This window comes from Oncorhynchus clarkii, chromosome 12 (genome assembly GCF_045791955.1).
Source record: "Oncorhynchus clarkii lewisi isolate Uvic-CL-2024 chromosome 12, UVic_Ocla_1.0, whole genome shotgun sequence".
Classification (NCBI taxonomy): domain Eukaryota; kingdom Metazoa; phylum Chordata; class Actinopteri; order Salmoniformes; family Salmonidae; genus Oncorhynchus; species Oncorhynchus clarkii.
In genome coordinates this window covers 78,862,964-78,875,538 of record NC_092158.1, presented here as the reverse complement: position 1 = coordinate 78,875,538, position 12,575 = coordinate 78,862,964, and the positions used below count along the sequence as shown (strand labels likewise).

Genomic DNA, 12,575 nt, shown 5'->3' with positions numbered 1-12,575 from the left:
AAAGTCAATGACTGGGAGAAATACAAACATGAATGCGTGACAGAAAGTATTGTTTTTCTTTCATCCGAGTTAAAAATGGCACAACTGTTGTTGCCCAACTAAATCACCACCAGAGGAATGCATTTGCATTTCCAGACAGCAGACATGGCTTACAATAGAAAGCCCCTGAGTTTCTGCTGCTAAGAAATGGAATGGGAAATCCCCCACTGATGATGCTCCTGCCGTCAATCATTAATTCCACAGCGTTGCAGCCAGTTCATGTTGGGCACAGTGATATGTAGCACTTCTTCAGAGGTCTCCGTATGCCACATCCAGATGTCATTCTCAGAACGTGGCAAAGAGCTCAGATGAGCCACTGTGAGACATACATACATACATCAAGATATATACATTAAATTAAAGCACTTATCAGCCCATAATGAATTTATTTAGCTATTGACAATGACTCTGATAAACTTTGGAGGATGCAGTATCTTGCTTCTTAGATTGTTGGCACCGGACACGTAAGTACGTTTTAGAATTTAATTGTCACGTAGAATAACATTACCGGAATGCACCTGACGTATATTACCGGAGGCTTTTCCAAGCATGGTTACATGGCATACATTTGAAGGCTAGCATAAGGCAAACACTGTATTGAGTCAATACTGCCATCTATTGGAAAACAAGACTTAACATATATATATATATATATATATATACCAGGTTACCAAATGATTGTGTAGCCCCCTCTACTGGTTTCAATGGGCTTCAAAATGAACAGCCAGTCAAGCAGAATCAGTTTCCTATTTGTATTCAGTAGGGGACTGACCCTGCACACAAATGGAATGTGATGGCGTATATTATGTGACCTTTTAGCCTGTTGTTTCCCTCACATCGTTCACGGCGTTGTTATGGCTGGAGGTGATCAGGTGATGAACTCCTCTTTGAAGTCAGTGTAGCTGAAATGGCAGATCTGTGTTGCCTCTGTGCCCACAAAGAACTGGTGACCATTACCACGGGGCACTATGGATGTCACCCCTTTCCAGCTGAACCTTCCTGCCAAAGAGTAGAAACCAAAGAATACATGTACAGGTAGTGTTCCTTGAGTAGTACAGTGGTGTTGGAAGATGCACACAGGATTACTGAAGTGAGAGAATAACTATAAAAGTGAATAAAGACCTCCATTCCAGACACTAGACTCACTTGATGTGTTTGAAGTTGGATGAGGCTCCTGAACAGAGTGAACATGCCATCTCCTGAGCCGAGAGTATGTTGCCTGTCTTCATCACAGATTGTGTTCACCCCATGTAGACAACAAGGGGAAATGCATGCTGAGTTCTGAGTTCTGTACTGCAGTCTATCTAACTAAGCCAGATATTAAACTCCTCTTACTGTGTTCCTTTTTTGAAGCCACCTTGCTGAACTTCTGTTTCACTGGGCCACGGCCCATTAAGAAGCTTGGTCTTGAGACTGACTTTCAGGATATCCCCACTGGTGCCACAGTAGAGATAGCTGCCTTCCTCAGGGATCTGTACCAAGAAGTAACAAGTTATTCAGGTTGCAAACTGCTGCAAGATTTACTGCAGTATGCTGAGGAAATGACGCTCTCACAAAGGGTCATACTATTCACGTGTTTGAATGTTTCAGGGCTCTACAGTGCGACTTAATTTCTTTGTGTGTGCCTACATTTTTCAACATAGGTGCACATGTACTCCTTGTATGAAAGGTCAGCATAGAGCCCTGTGTTCTGATATTATAATTACCCAAATGCATTTCACAATTGTTTTCGGCTGCCCTGTCTGACATTGTGTGTGTGTAATCTTGTGGGGAAGATCAAGTTCCCAAACGCGGAGAGTGTCGTTACAAGAAGATGATCCAGATCCTTATAGGCCCATAGCTGTGACATTTCATTAGAAGGTGTGCCAAGCCAAAGTTATACAAAAATAGCTCTATTTAGATATACATACTGTTCTGCCCATACGAAGATGCTGTCACTTGTGTTGGAGTATTGCAGAGTAAGGCAGTGACCACCACTGTGGGCTGAGACTGGGCTTCCACAAATGGCTTCTCTGTTTTCTATTTTACACACCACTATATGGAAATTATAGACACACACAGTTATTCAGTTCAAATGTATGAATACACCTATTTGTAACTACTATATTATAACAGAGGATCTGAGTCAAATGTCAGTATTTCACAAAGTTTGACAAAAACTGCCATCATCCTGGTCCCCAAGGGTCACCCTGTACTTGACATTGAGGGGAGAAGGCCAATCCTCCCACTTAGGCTTTGTGGAGCTGCAGGTGAGCATATATTCTTCTCATGGCAAAGTCCCATATTAAAACATCATCCTGTTCAAAGAATGATAAAGGCCAGCTAATTATCTTTCATCAAAGTTTTCTGCCCATCCATTTTTCTTTCATCTTTGCATTAGTCCATTACCTTGAAGCCCATAAAAGTGACCTGACCATGAGGCAACATACTTTCCACCTTGGGACACAGTGACACAGGAGACGTTGTTAGTGTGGCCATGCATTAACTCCTGTTTCTTTTTTGTTAGGATTTTGAGGATGATATTGCAGCCCAGTGGATAGATAATGTGCTCTCTGTTAAAGTTGACTTTTACACCAAAGATTACATGACCTGGTAAACAATAGACACACAGTGCATTTTGGGTAATGTGTTTGACTGAGAAAATTATTGCGTCAACTGAAAATTGGCTAGCTGGCTAGCTGCTGACTCGTCTTATGTTGGCATTTGGGCATGTCGTTTTGGGAAAACCTTTTTTTAGACAAGATCTTCCCATTCTAAATCAACTAATATGGTAGCTTTATGACTTTAAATATTTTTTGACCATTATTTTAACTTTGTGCAACCACTAGGAGTAGCAACACCAATGATGGTAAGAGCAATGAGACATTTGAGGTAAATTAGGATTTTCCTTGAAATGGATGCCACAAATGCTGAAATCTAAGGTCATTAACCTTTAAAAATAATGTATCATTTTGAGGTCAGTTAAATTTCAGGCCAGTCAAGTTCTTCCACACCGATCTCGACAAACCATTTCTATATGAACCTCGCTTTGTGCACGGGGCATTGTCATGCTGAAACAGGAAAGGGCCTTCCCAAAACTGTTGCCACAGAGTTGGAAGCAGAGAATCGTCTAGAATGTAATTGTATGCTGTAGCGTTAAGATTTCCCTTCACTGGAACTAAGGGGCCTAGCCCAAACCATTATTCCTCCTTCCCCCAACTTTACAGTTGGCACTATGCGTTCGGGCAGGTAGCATTCTCGTGGCATCCGCCAAACCCAGATTCGTCCATCGGACTCCAAGATGCTGAAGCGTGATTCATCACTCCAGATAAGGCGTTTCCACTGTTCCAGAGTCCAATGGTGGCAAGCTTTACACCACTCCAGCCGACACTTGGCATTGCGCATGGATATTTTAGGCTTGTGTGCGCGGCTGCTCGGCCATGGAAACCCATTTAATGAGTTTCCAGTTTGGACCAGTTTGGAACTCGGTAGTGAGTGTTGTAACCGAGGACAGACTATTTTTATGGGCTACATGCTTCAGCATTTGGCAGTCCCGTTCTGTGAGCTTGTGTGGCCTACCACTTTGTGGCTGAGCCGTTGTTGTTCCTAGATGTTTTCACTTCAAAATAACAGCACGTACAGTTGACCGGAGCAGCTCTAGCAGGGCAGAAATTTGATGAACTGACTTGTTGGAAAGGTGGTATCCTGTGATGGTGCCACGTTGAAAGTCACTGAGCTCTTCAGTAAGGCCATTCTCCTGGCAATGTGTGTCTATGGAGATTGCATGGCTTTGTGCTCGATTTTCTACACCTGTCAGCAACAGGTGTGGCTGAAATGTATATCTGCACAGTATGTTTGTGTATGGTTCTCATGATTTAGGATTGGGTGTTGAGGGACCACTTGTCACATTGTCCAAGGTATGTTTGTGTTGTGGTAAACAATGCATTTATTGTCCAGATAAGATAGTGATACAGCTTTGAAAAAGACCCACCACTGACCAAGTGTTTTTGTTTTCCAGTCCAACAGGAGTGTATCCCTGAGGCCATCCGATGCATGGACCTCCTGTGCCAGTGTGATCCGAGTGCGAGAGTCCAGGTGTAGGGACTACAGCAGATCGAGAATGTGGACGGACAAGTTAGTGTCACGAATACCACCGAAGGTGGCTCCCCTTCCTGTTCGGGTGGCGCTCGGCGGTCGTCGTCGCCGGTCTACTAGCTGCCACCGATCCCTTTTTCCTTTTTGTTTGTTTTTGTCTAATTGTTTTCACCTGTTCCTTGTTGGGGTTTTGGGATGGGTGTTATTTAAGTTTGTTTAGCCCGCGGGTGTTTGTGCGGGCTTGTGGTTATTTTACGTTAGTGGTGTTGTTGACTTTTGGGTTTTCGCTGTCCGGTATTTTTGTAACAGTGGTTTTGGGTTTGTTGTGCCTGTGTTTTGGGCTTCACCCATGTTTGTACTTGTTACTGTGATTGAGGACATTAAAGTGTTTTTTCCCGCCTACCTTCTGCTCTCTACGTCTGACTCCACACCCATCACTCTCCCGGCGTTACAGTTAGTAACTCATCAAATGTGATAAAACATTGAATTTTGAGATCTTGTCTCCCCTTTATCCCATGTTTTAGACATAAGGCATGACATGCAGGACATCTTCAGGCCCCTATGAGAAACAGTGCATGATGTTCAATGCCTCCCTCGGCAAGGAGATCTGCCGGAAGTGATGTCTCTCCGATCCTTAGATGTGCGCTCTCTCTCTCGCTGTCTCTCTAGTTAAGCAGTCCAGAGGATTTTCTTAGGGTTAGTCCTAACGAATTATACTTACTTCTCATTTGGAGCTCAATGGAAACATTGACGTTTCAGGCACGTCCACCATGACAGTTACAGAATATTCTCACTGAGGTGCATGTTGTGGGCTCAATGTTTTTTCCATACAAACCACAGAAACTGTTTTGTTCCATGAATGCATCTGTTGTACATGACTAATCAAAGAACCTGTGAAGTCAGTTAGACATGTCAGTCCCTTTCAGATGATCCCTCAACCACTGTTGGTCCTCCTTAGTGATCTCACAGCGAATTAACTTTCCTCTTGAGAATCAGAATCAGAAGTACAGTTGTCGCAAATAGTACCCTAAACTGACTGTCCTGATCATCTAGTTGAGCATTCCAGATAAATCTTCCATCCCAGCAGGAATGTCCCATCCACATAGTGCTAAATACTCATATGATTTTTCAGCTCAGCATTCTTAGGGAAACATTTGCCACAAGTGATGTTCTCTGTGTTGTAAGAACATGGATTGAGTCAACTCATTGTCCAGTGAGTGAGGGTTGGCTGCATAGTGTTTAGTTAGTAGCCTAGTTGTGGTTCACTTCCAATAGAAGTTCCTTATTATTCCCTCCAGGTGTTTCTTCAAGCTGTTGGGGATGGGCTCAACATTTTTGCCATGCAAACAGCAAAAACCGTTTTGTTCCAATGACTGCATCTGTTGAGCATGACTAATCAAATGACTGACTTGACTTAAGCCCATGGCTCCTATAAGTAGCATAGGCCAGTTGATGCCATTCTCAGTCATTTCTTCCTGTACATCTCTCCTCCATGTGTTTCCAGGTCAGTCTTTCCCAACCCTGGTCCTCCAGTACCCCAACAGTACACTAACCCTGGTCCTCCAGTACCCCAACAGTACACCAACCCTGGTCCTCCAGTACCCCAACAGTACACCAACCCTGGTCCTCCAGTACCCCAAAAGTACACCAACTCTGGTCCTCCAGTATCCCAACAGTACACCAACCCTGGTCCTCCAGTACCCCAACAGTACACCAACCCTGGTCCTCCAGTACCCCCAACAGTACACCAACCCAGGTCCTCCAGTACCCCAACAGTACACCAACCCTGGTCCTCCAGTACCCCAACAGAACACATTTTCATTGTAGCCCTGGACAAACACACCTCATTCAACTCATTAAGGGTTTGATGACAAATTGAATTGGGTGTGCTTGTCCAGGGTTACAATAAAAATGTGTTTTTATATATTCATTCTCGTTAATGACAACATTCTAGAACTGAGTTATGACTCATCTAAGTCTGGTATCCAGGGTAATCTGGTTAATGATTATATAATGTTGATTATGTGGCTCTTTCCTTGTAGAATGTTGACAGTTGTGTAGAACACATTGTATTGCTAAAATGCTCAATCTTTACTTAATAGCTACACAGGATACACTTTATTCCTCATGCTGGCCCTGACCAAACTGGTAAGTTGCCCTCATTATAGCTGCCCTCCTCCACATGGCCAGATTTATAGTGATCTTCTCCCCTTTTAATGCTCATCCTCATCCTTGAAAAATACCATGAGGTCTGAAATAGTTGACATACTGTACAAACAATTATCTAGGCTAAGTAAAACAAAATATCTTGTTTATCTACTGCTTTGCTAACTAGCTAGCTAGCTAAAGTTTAGTTAGTGGCTAGCTAAGACAGAGAGAAATGGGACAAGAAGTTCAACACTTTATTCAATTAATTTCAATATAGTACATGGATTCCACATGGATTGGGCACAGAAGGCCTCTGATTGCGCTGGTGAATGGTAGCTGACAGTGTCGGCTAGAGCTTCCTGCAGGAAGTCTTGCATGGGGTCTTCTCTGTTGCTAATTAATATTTCGAATTTTTGAAAGTAAATTGAGGCAAATATTGATGAAACTCACCTTGTCTGAGTGTCACACCCTGACTTTAGTATTCTTTGTTTTCCTTGTTATTTTGGTTAGGTCAGGGTGTGACATGGGTGATGTATGTGTTTTGTCTTGTCTAGGGTTTTTTGTATGTTTATGGGGCTGTTTCCGTTCTAGGTATTTTGTATGTCTATGGTTTCCTAGATTGGTTCTCAATTAGAGGCAGCTGTCTATCGTTGTCTCTGATTGGGAACCATATTTAGGCAGCCATATTCTGTGGGTACTTTGTGGGTGATTGTTTCCTGTCTCTATACCAGATAGGACTGTTTCGGTTGTGCCACTTTTCGGTTGTTATTTTGTGTAATGTTCACGTTATCGTCTTTAATTAAAACATGTTGAGCACGAACTACGCTGTGTATTGGTCCGATCCCTGCTACATCTCCTCTTCAGACGAAGAGGAGGAAATCAGCATGGACAGAATCACCCACCAGTACAGGACCAAGCAGCGTGGTTACAGGCAGCGGCAGGAGGAGCAGCAATGTCAGGACTATTGGACTTGGGAGGAGATACAGGATGGAGATGGACCCTGGACGCAGCTGGGGGAATATCGCAGCCCCAAGGCAGAGCTGGAGGCAGCCAAAGCGGAGAGGTGGCGGTTTGAAGAGGCAGCACGGAAGCAGGGCCGGAAGCCCGAGAGTCAGCCCCAAAAATGTATTGGGGGTGCACACAGGAAGTTTGGCGAAGCCAGGTAGGAGACCTGCGCCAACTTCCTGTGCTTACCGGAGGGCGAGAGAGACCGGGCAGGCACCATGTTATGCTGTGGAGCGCAAGGTGTCCCCAGTGCAGGTGCATAGCCCGGTGCGGTACATACCAGCTCCTCGCATTGGCCGGGCTAGAGTGGGCATCGAGCCAGGTGCCATGAAGCCGGCTCTACGCATCTGGTCTCCAGTGCGTCTCCTTGGGCCGGCGTACATGGCACCATCCTTTACGCATGGTGTCCCCGGTTCGCCCTGCACAGCCCAGTGCGGGCTATTCCACCTCGCCGCACTGGCAGGGCGACCGGGAGCATTCAACCATGTAAGGTTGGGCAGGCTCGGTGCTCAAGAGCTCCAGTGCGCCTGCACGGTCCGGTCTATCCAGTGCCACCTACACGCACCAGCCCTCTGGTGGCAGCCCCCCGCACCAGGCTTCCTGTGCGTGTCCAGAGCCCAGTACTCCCTGTTCCTCCTCCCCGCACTCGCCCTGAGGTGCGTGTCCTTAGCCCAGTATCACCAGCGCCGGCACCACGCACCAGGCCTACAGTGCGCCTCGCCTGTCCAGCACCGCTAGAGCCTTCCTCCCCTCCAGCACCGCTAGAGTCTCCCGCCTGTCCAGCGCCGCTAGAGTCTCCCGCCTGTCCAGCGCCGCTAGAGTCTCCCGCCTGTCCAGCGCCGCTAGAGTCTCCCGCCTGTCCAGCGCCGCTAGAGTCTCCCGCCTGTCCAGCGCCGCTAGAGTCTCCCGCCTGTCCAGCGCCGCTAGAGTCTCCCGCCTGTCCAGCGCCGCTAGAGTCTCCCGCCTGTCCAGCGCCGCTAGAGTCTCCCGCCTGTCCAGCGCCGCTAGAGTCTCCCGCCTGTCCAGCGCCGCTAGAGTCTCCCGCCTGTCCAGCGCCGCTAGAGTCTCCCGCCTGTCCAGTCTGCAAGGAGCCGCCAGAGCCGCCAGTCAGCCAGGATCCTCCGGAGCCGCCAGTCAGCCAGGATCCTCCGGAGCCGCCAGTCAGCCAGGATCCGCCAGAGCCGCCAGTCAGCCAGGATCCGCCAGGGCCGCCAGTCAGCCAGGATCTTCCAGAGTCGTCAGCCAGTCCCGAGCTGCCCCTCAGTCCTGAGCTGCCCCTCAGTCCTGAGCTGCCCCTCAGTCCTGAGCTGCCCTTTAGTCCCGAGCTGCCCCTCAGTCCCGAGCTGCCCCTCAGAATGGAGACAGCCCCATAAACATACAAAAACCCCTAGACAAGACAAAAACACATACATCACCCATGTCACACCCTGACCTAACCAAAATAACAAGGAAAACAAAGAATACTAAAGTCAGGGTGTGACACCGAGACAGAATTACATGTTTTTAAAATTATTTTCATTTATTTAACCAGGCAAGTCAGTTAAGAACAAATTCTTATTTACAATGCTGGCCTACCCGGTTATCAAAACGTCACAACAAGGTAAGCCTACACCAAACACATACTTAATTTGAAGTGTTTCTAAAATATCCTATGCGAGTAATGAATGGTGGAAAAACAATTGGAACCATTTTCGTGTTTGACCTCTAGGTTTTATGGGTATTATGAAGCATCCACTGTGGAGCTCAATGTGGCCGATCGGTGGCTTCAAAGCCTCAAGGGGCAATAACATAGCATCAGCAATCCATGATTTCTGCATATCATTGAGTCTAACGGCAATCTCGCTCCGAACTGTGCGAGGATGGAGTAATAATATGTTGAGCTACTTAAAGTTAAAGGAAAACTCCACCCGAAAACTGTCTTTTGGTATTTGTTTCATTAGTCTGTTGTTGATTTAGTCCCAAGTGTTTTGCTTGTCAGCTATCAACGTTTCAAAATATGTAGCTTTCAAAATACAGAAATCTGGCCCATATGATGCATTTTGCATCATATGATGCTGGTTTTGCAAGTCAAAATTTTGGGACTACAGTGGCAAGACAAAGTATGTGAAACCTTTGGAATTATCTGGATTTCTGCATAAATTGGTCATAAAATTAGATCTCAACAGACAAACACAGTTAAACTAATAACACACAAATTATTGTATTTTTCTTGTCCATATTGAATGCATCATTGAAACATTCACAATGTAGGTTGGAAAAAGCATGTGAACCCTTAGGCTAATAACATCTCCAAATGCTAATTGGAGTTAGGAGTCAGCTAACCTGGAGTCCAATCAATGAGATGAGATTAGAGCTGCCTTGCCCTATAAAAACACTCCAAATTTGAGTTTGCTATTCACAAGAAGCATTGCCTGATGTGAACCATGCCTCGAACAAAAGAGATCTCACTAGACCTAAGATTAAGAATTGTTGACTTGCATGAAGCTGGAAAGGGTTACAAAAATATATCTAAAAGCCTTGATGTTCATCAGTCCACTGTAAGACAAATTGTCTATAAATTGAGAAAGTTCAGCACTGTTGCTACTCTCCCTAGGAGTGGCCGTCCTGCAAAGATGACTGCAAGAGCATAGTGCAGAATGCTCAATGAGGTTTAGAAGAATCCTAAAGTGTCAGCTAAAAACGTACAGAAATCTCTGGAACATGCTAACATCTCCGCTGACGTGTCTGTGATACGTAAAACACTAAACAAGAATGGTGTTCATGGGAGGACACCACGGAAGAAGCCACTCCTGTCCATTGTTGCACATCTGAAGTTTGCAAAAGAGCATCTGGATGTTCCACAGCGCTACTGGCAAAATATTCTGTGGACAGATGAAACTAAAGTTGAGTTGTTTGGAAGGAACACACAACACTGTGTGTGGAGAAAAAAAGGCACCGCACACCAACATCAAAACCTCATTCCAACTGTAAAGTATGGTGGAGGGATCATCATGGTTTGGAGCTGCTTTGCTGCCTCAGGGCCTGGACAGCTTGCTATCATCAACGGGAAAATGAATTCCCAAGTTTATCAAGACATTTTGCAGGAGAATGCTAGGCAATCTGTCCGCCAATTGAAGCTCAACAGAAGTTGGGTGATGCAACAGGACAACGACCCAAAACACAGAAGTAAATCAACAGAAGAAAATACACCTTCTGGAGTGGCCCAGTCAGAGTCCTGACCTCAACCCGATTGAGATGCTGTGGCATGACCTCAAGAGAGCGGTTCACACCAGACATCCCAAGAATATTGCTGAACTGAAACAGCTTTGTAAAGAGGAACGGTCCAAAATTCCTCCTGACCTTTATGCAGGTTTGATCCGCAACTACAGAAAACGTTTGGTTGAGGTTATTGCTGCCAAAGGAGGGTCAACCAGTTATTAAATCCAAGGGTTCACATACTTTCCCCACCCTGCACTGTGAATGTTTACACAGTGTGTTCAATAAAGACATGAACATTTATAATTGTTTGTGTGTTATTATTTTAAGCAAACTATGTTTGTCTATTGTTGTGACCTAAATAAAGATCAGATCAATTTTTATGACCAATTTATGCAAAAGTCCAGGTAATCCCAAAGGGTTCACATACTTTTTCTTGCCACGGTATATCAGCAATGAAACAAATACAAAAAGTTTGTTTTGGGTGGAATTTTCCTTCAAGACATTGGCCTCAAGTCTAGGTTGTGCCTTTAGACTTAAAAAATGAACTAGGAATAAATGTTCACTTCTCTCATTGACTTCTCAAAACCCGGTCTGGTCTGCAGAGTCTGCTTGGCAAGTGTTCCCGGAAGTCTTGTAATGTTGGACCTCTGGGTTTAGAAAATGTAATAATGCAATAATGGCATCTTATTGTTGGCACTACCTCCACCATGGTTCGTTGAACAAAGCCTATGGGAAAATGAATGGAGTTTTTGTAGGGTCCACTAGCTATGTGATATTAATCTGGATTTTTTTCTGATCGATTTGATGAACACAGTAATCAGTTCAGAAGAGATGACTAAAGTCTAGTTAGCTAGCAATGGCGTACCAATATAAACAGCATCAAGCTCAAGAAGTGAAACATCTTGTGTATCGCCAGCCTACTGGTAAACATTTACGAAGCACTCTCACTTTGTAGCTTCAACACTGATTGCCAACTAAACTTTTTTCATAGCCATGGAGGTAGCAACGGTTGGCCCAGGAGCGCCTCTGTGCATGCTCAGACAAAACGTTTGGACCATATTTGACCCCGTTGAGGGAGAGATTACAATGTTTCAAACCTTTCAATGGGCTCAATGGACTCAATTTTCTCTCATAATTTTGTCCAATGACTCATGCTGCAACGTGAATTGTGTGATAAGTTTGACAGAACCTCTAATAATATTATATTTCATTTCTATAGTGCTTTAGATTACGCTCCACCATCCAGGCAAGCACACTCTCCTCTGCTTCTCCTTCCATGGCTCCTCCAATAACAAGAATGAAGCAGGTGGGTACATTGGCTGACTTCATAGCTGTCCTTTTTTGCATAATGTGTTTTGACTCAATGCCCCTTGAAGCCTCAACAAAAGTGAGGGTCATGCAAGGGCAGCCACTCGGTGTAGGCGTCTTTATTGGGGTCACATCCGGCTCAGACCACCCAGCTGTGTTGAAGACACCCATTTATGACCATGTGAGCTGGAGCGCAGGCTTGTCTTTGCCATGATGACAAATGAGGGAAAAAAGTCATAATCCTATGAACTTTGGCACCCTAATGAAAGAGCGTATTTTGTGAAAAGCTGCATTTGACCTCTAGACTCGCATAGTCAATAGAAATACGAAGAACATCGAAATACAAGACTCACTCCCTCTTTAGAATGTCTCACACCAAAGATTAAGTATTTGGTACAGCCTAATACAGACCTCTTTATGCATTCTAGCCTGAAAGACCTTTTATGCCAAATGCCAAACTGTCATGATTTCTGTTTACCCCTAATTTCCTGCAGAGGGCAGTGTTTTGAAGGAAACAATGGGTTCACTGAATTGTTTTTCATTCTGCAGATTTTGTGACCACAGTGTCAGCACAAATCCTGATGAATGAGCTCCCTGCTTGTTATGACTGACATGGGACTGAGGTCAAAGACAGAAGAAGATTGTTGCGGCTTTATGTCCCACCCAGGACGAAGAGGACTAGGTAGAGACACGAATGATTGGTAGTAATGTGTCAGGGACCTTCTCACAATGGTCTCACTGTGATTTTGTGAGTGTCAATTTTAGTGCTCATTGACTCATCCTCTTATATTTATCCTGTCTTT

At 44.9% G+C, this 12,575-nt stretch overlaps 1 pseudogene; it reads right to left on the bottom strand.

The window, feature by feature from the left end:
• Positions 1 to 854: 854 nt before the first annotated feature.
• LOC139422554 (cilia- and flagella-associated protein 52-like) lies at positions 855 to 11,793 on the bottom strand (annotated as a pseudogene).
• Between the last annotated feature and the right edge of the window lie 782 nt (positions 11,794 to 12,575).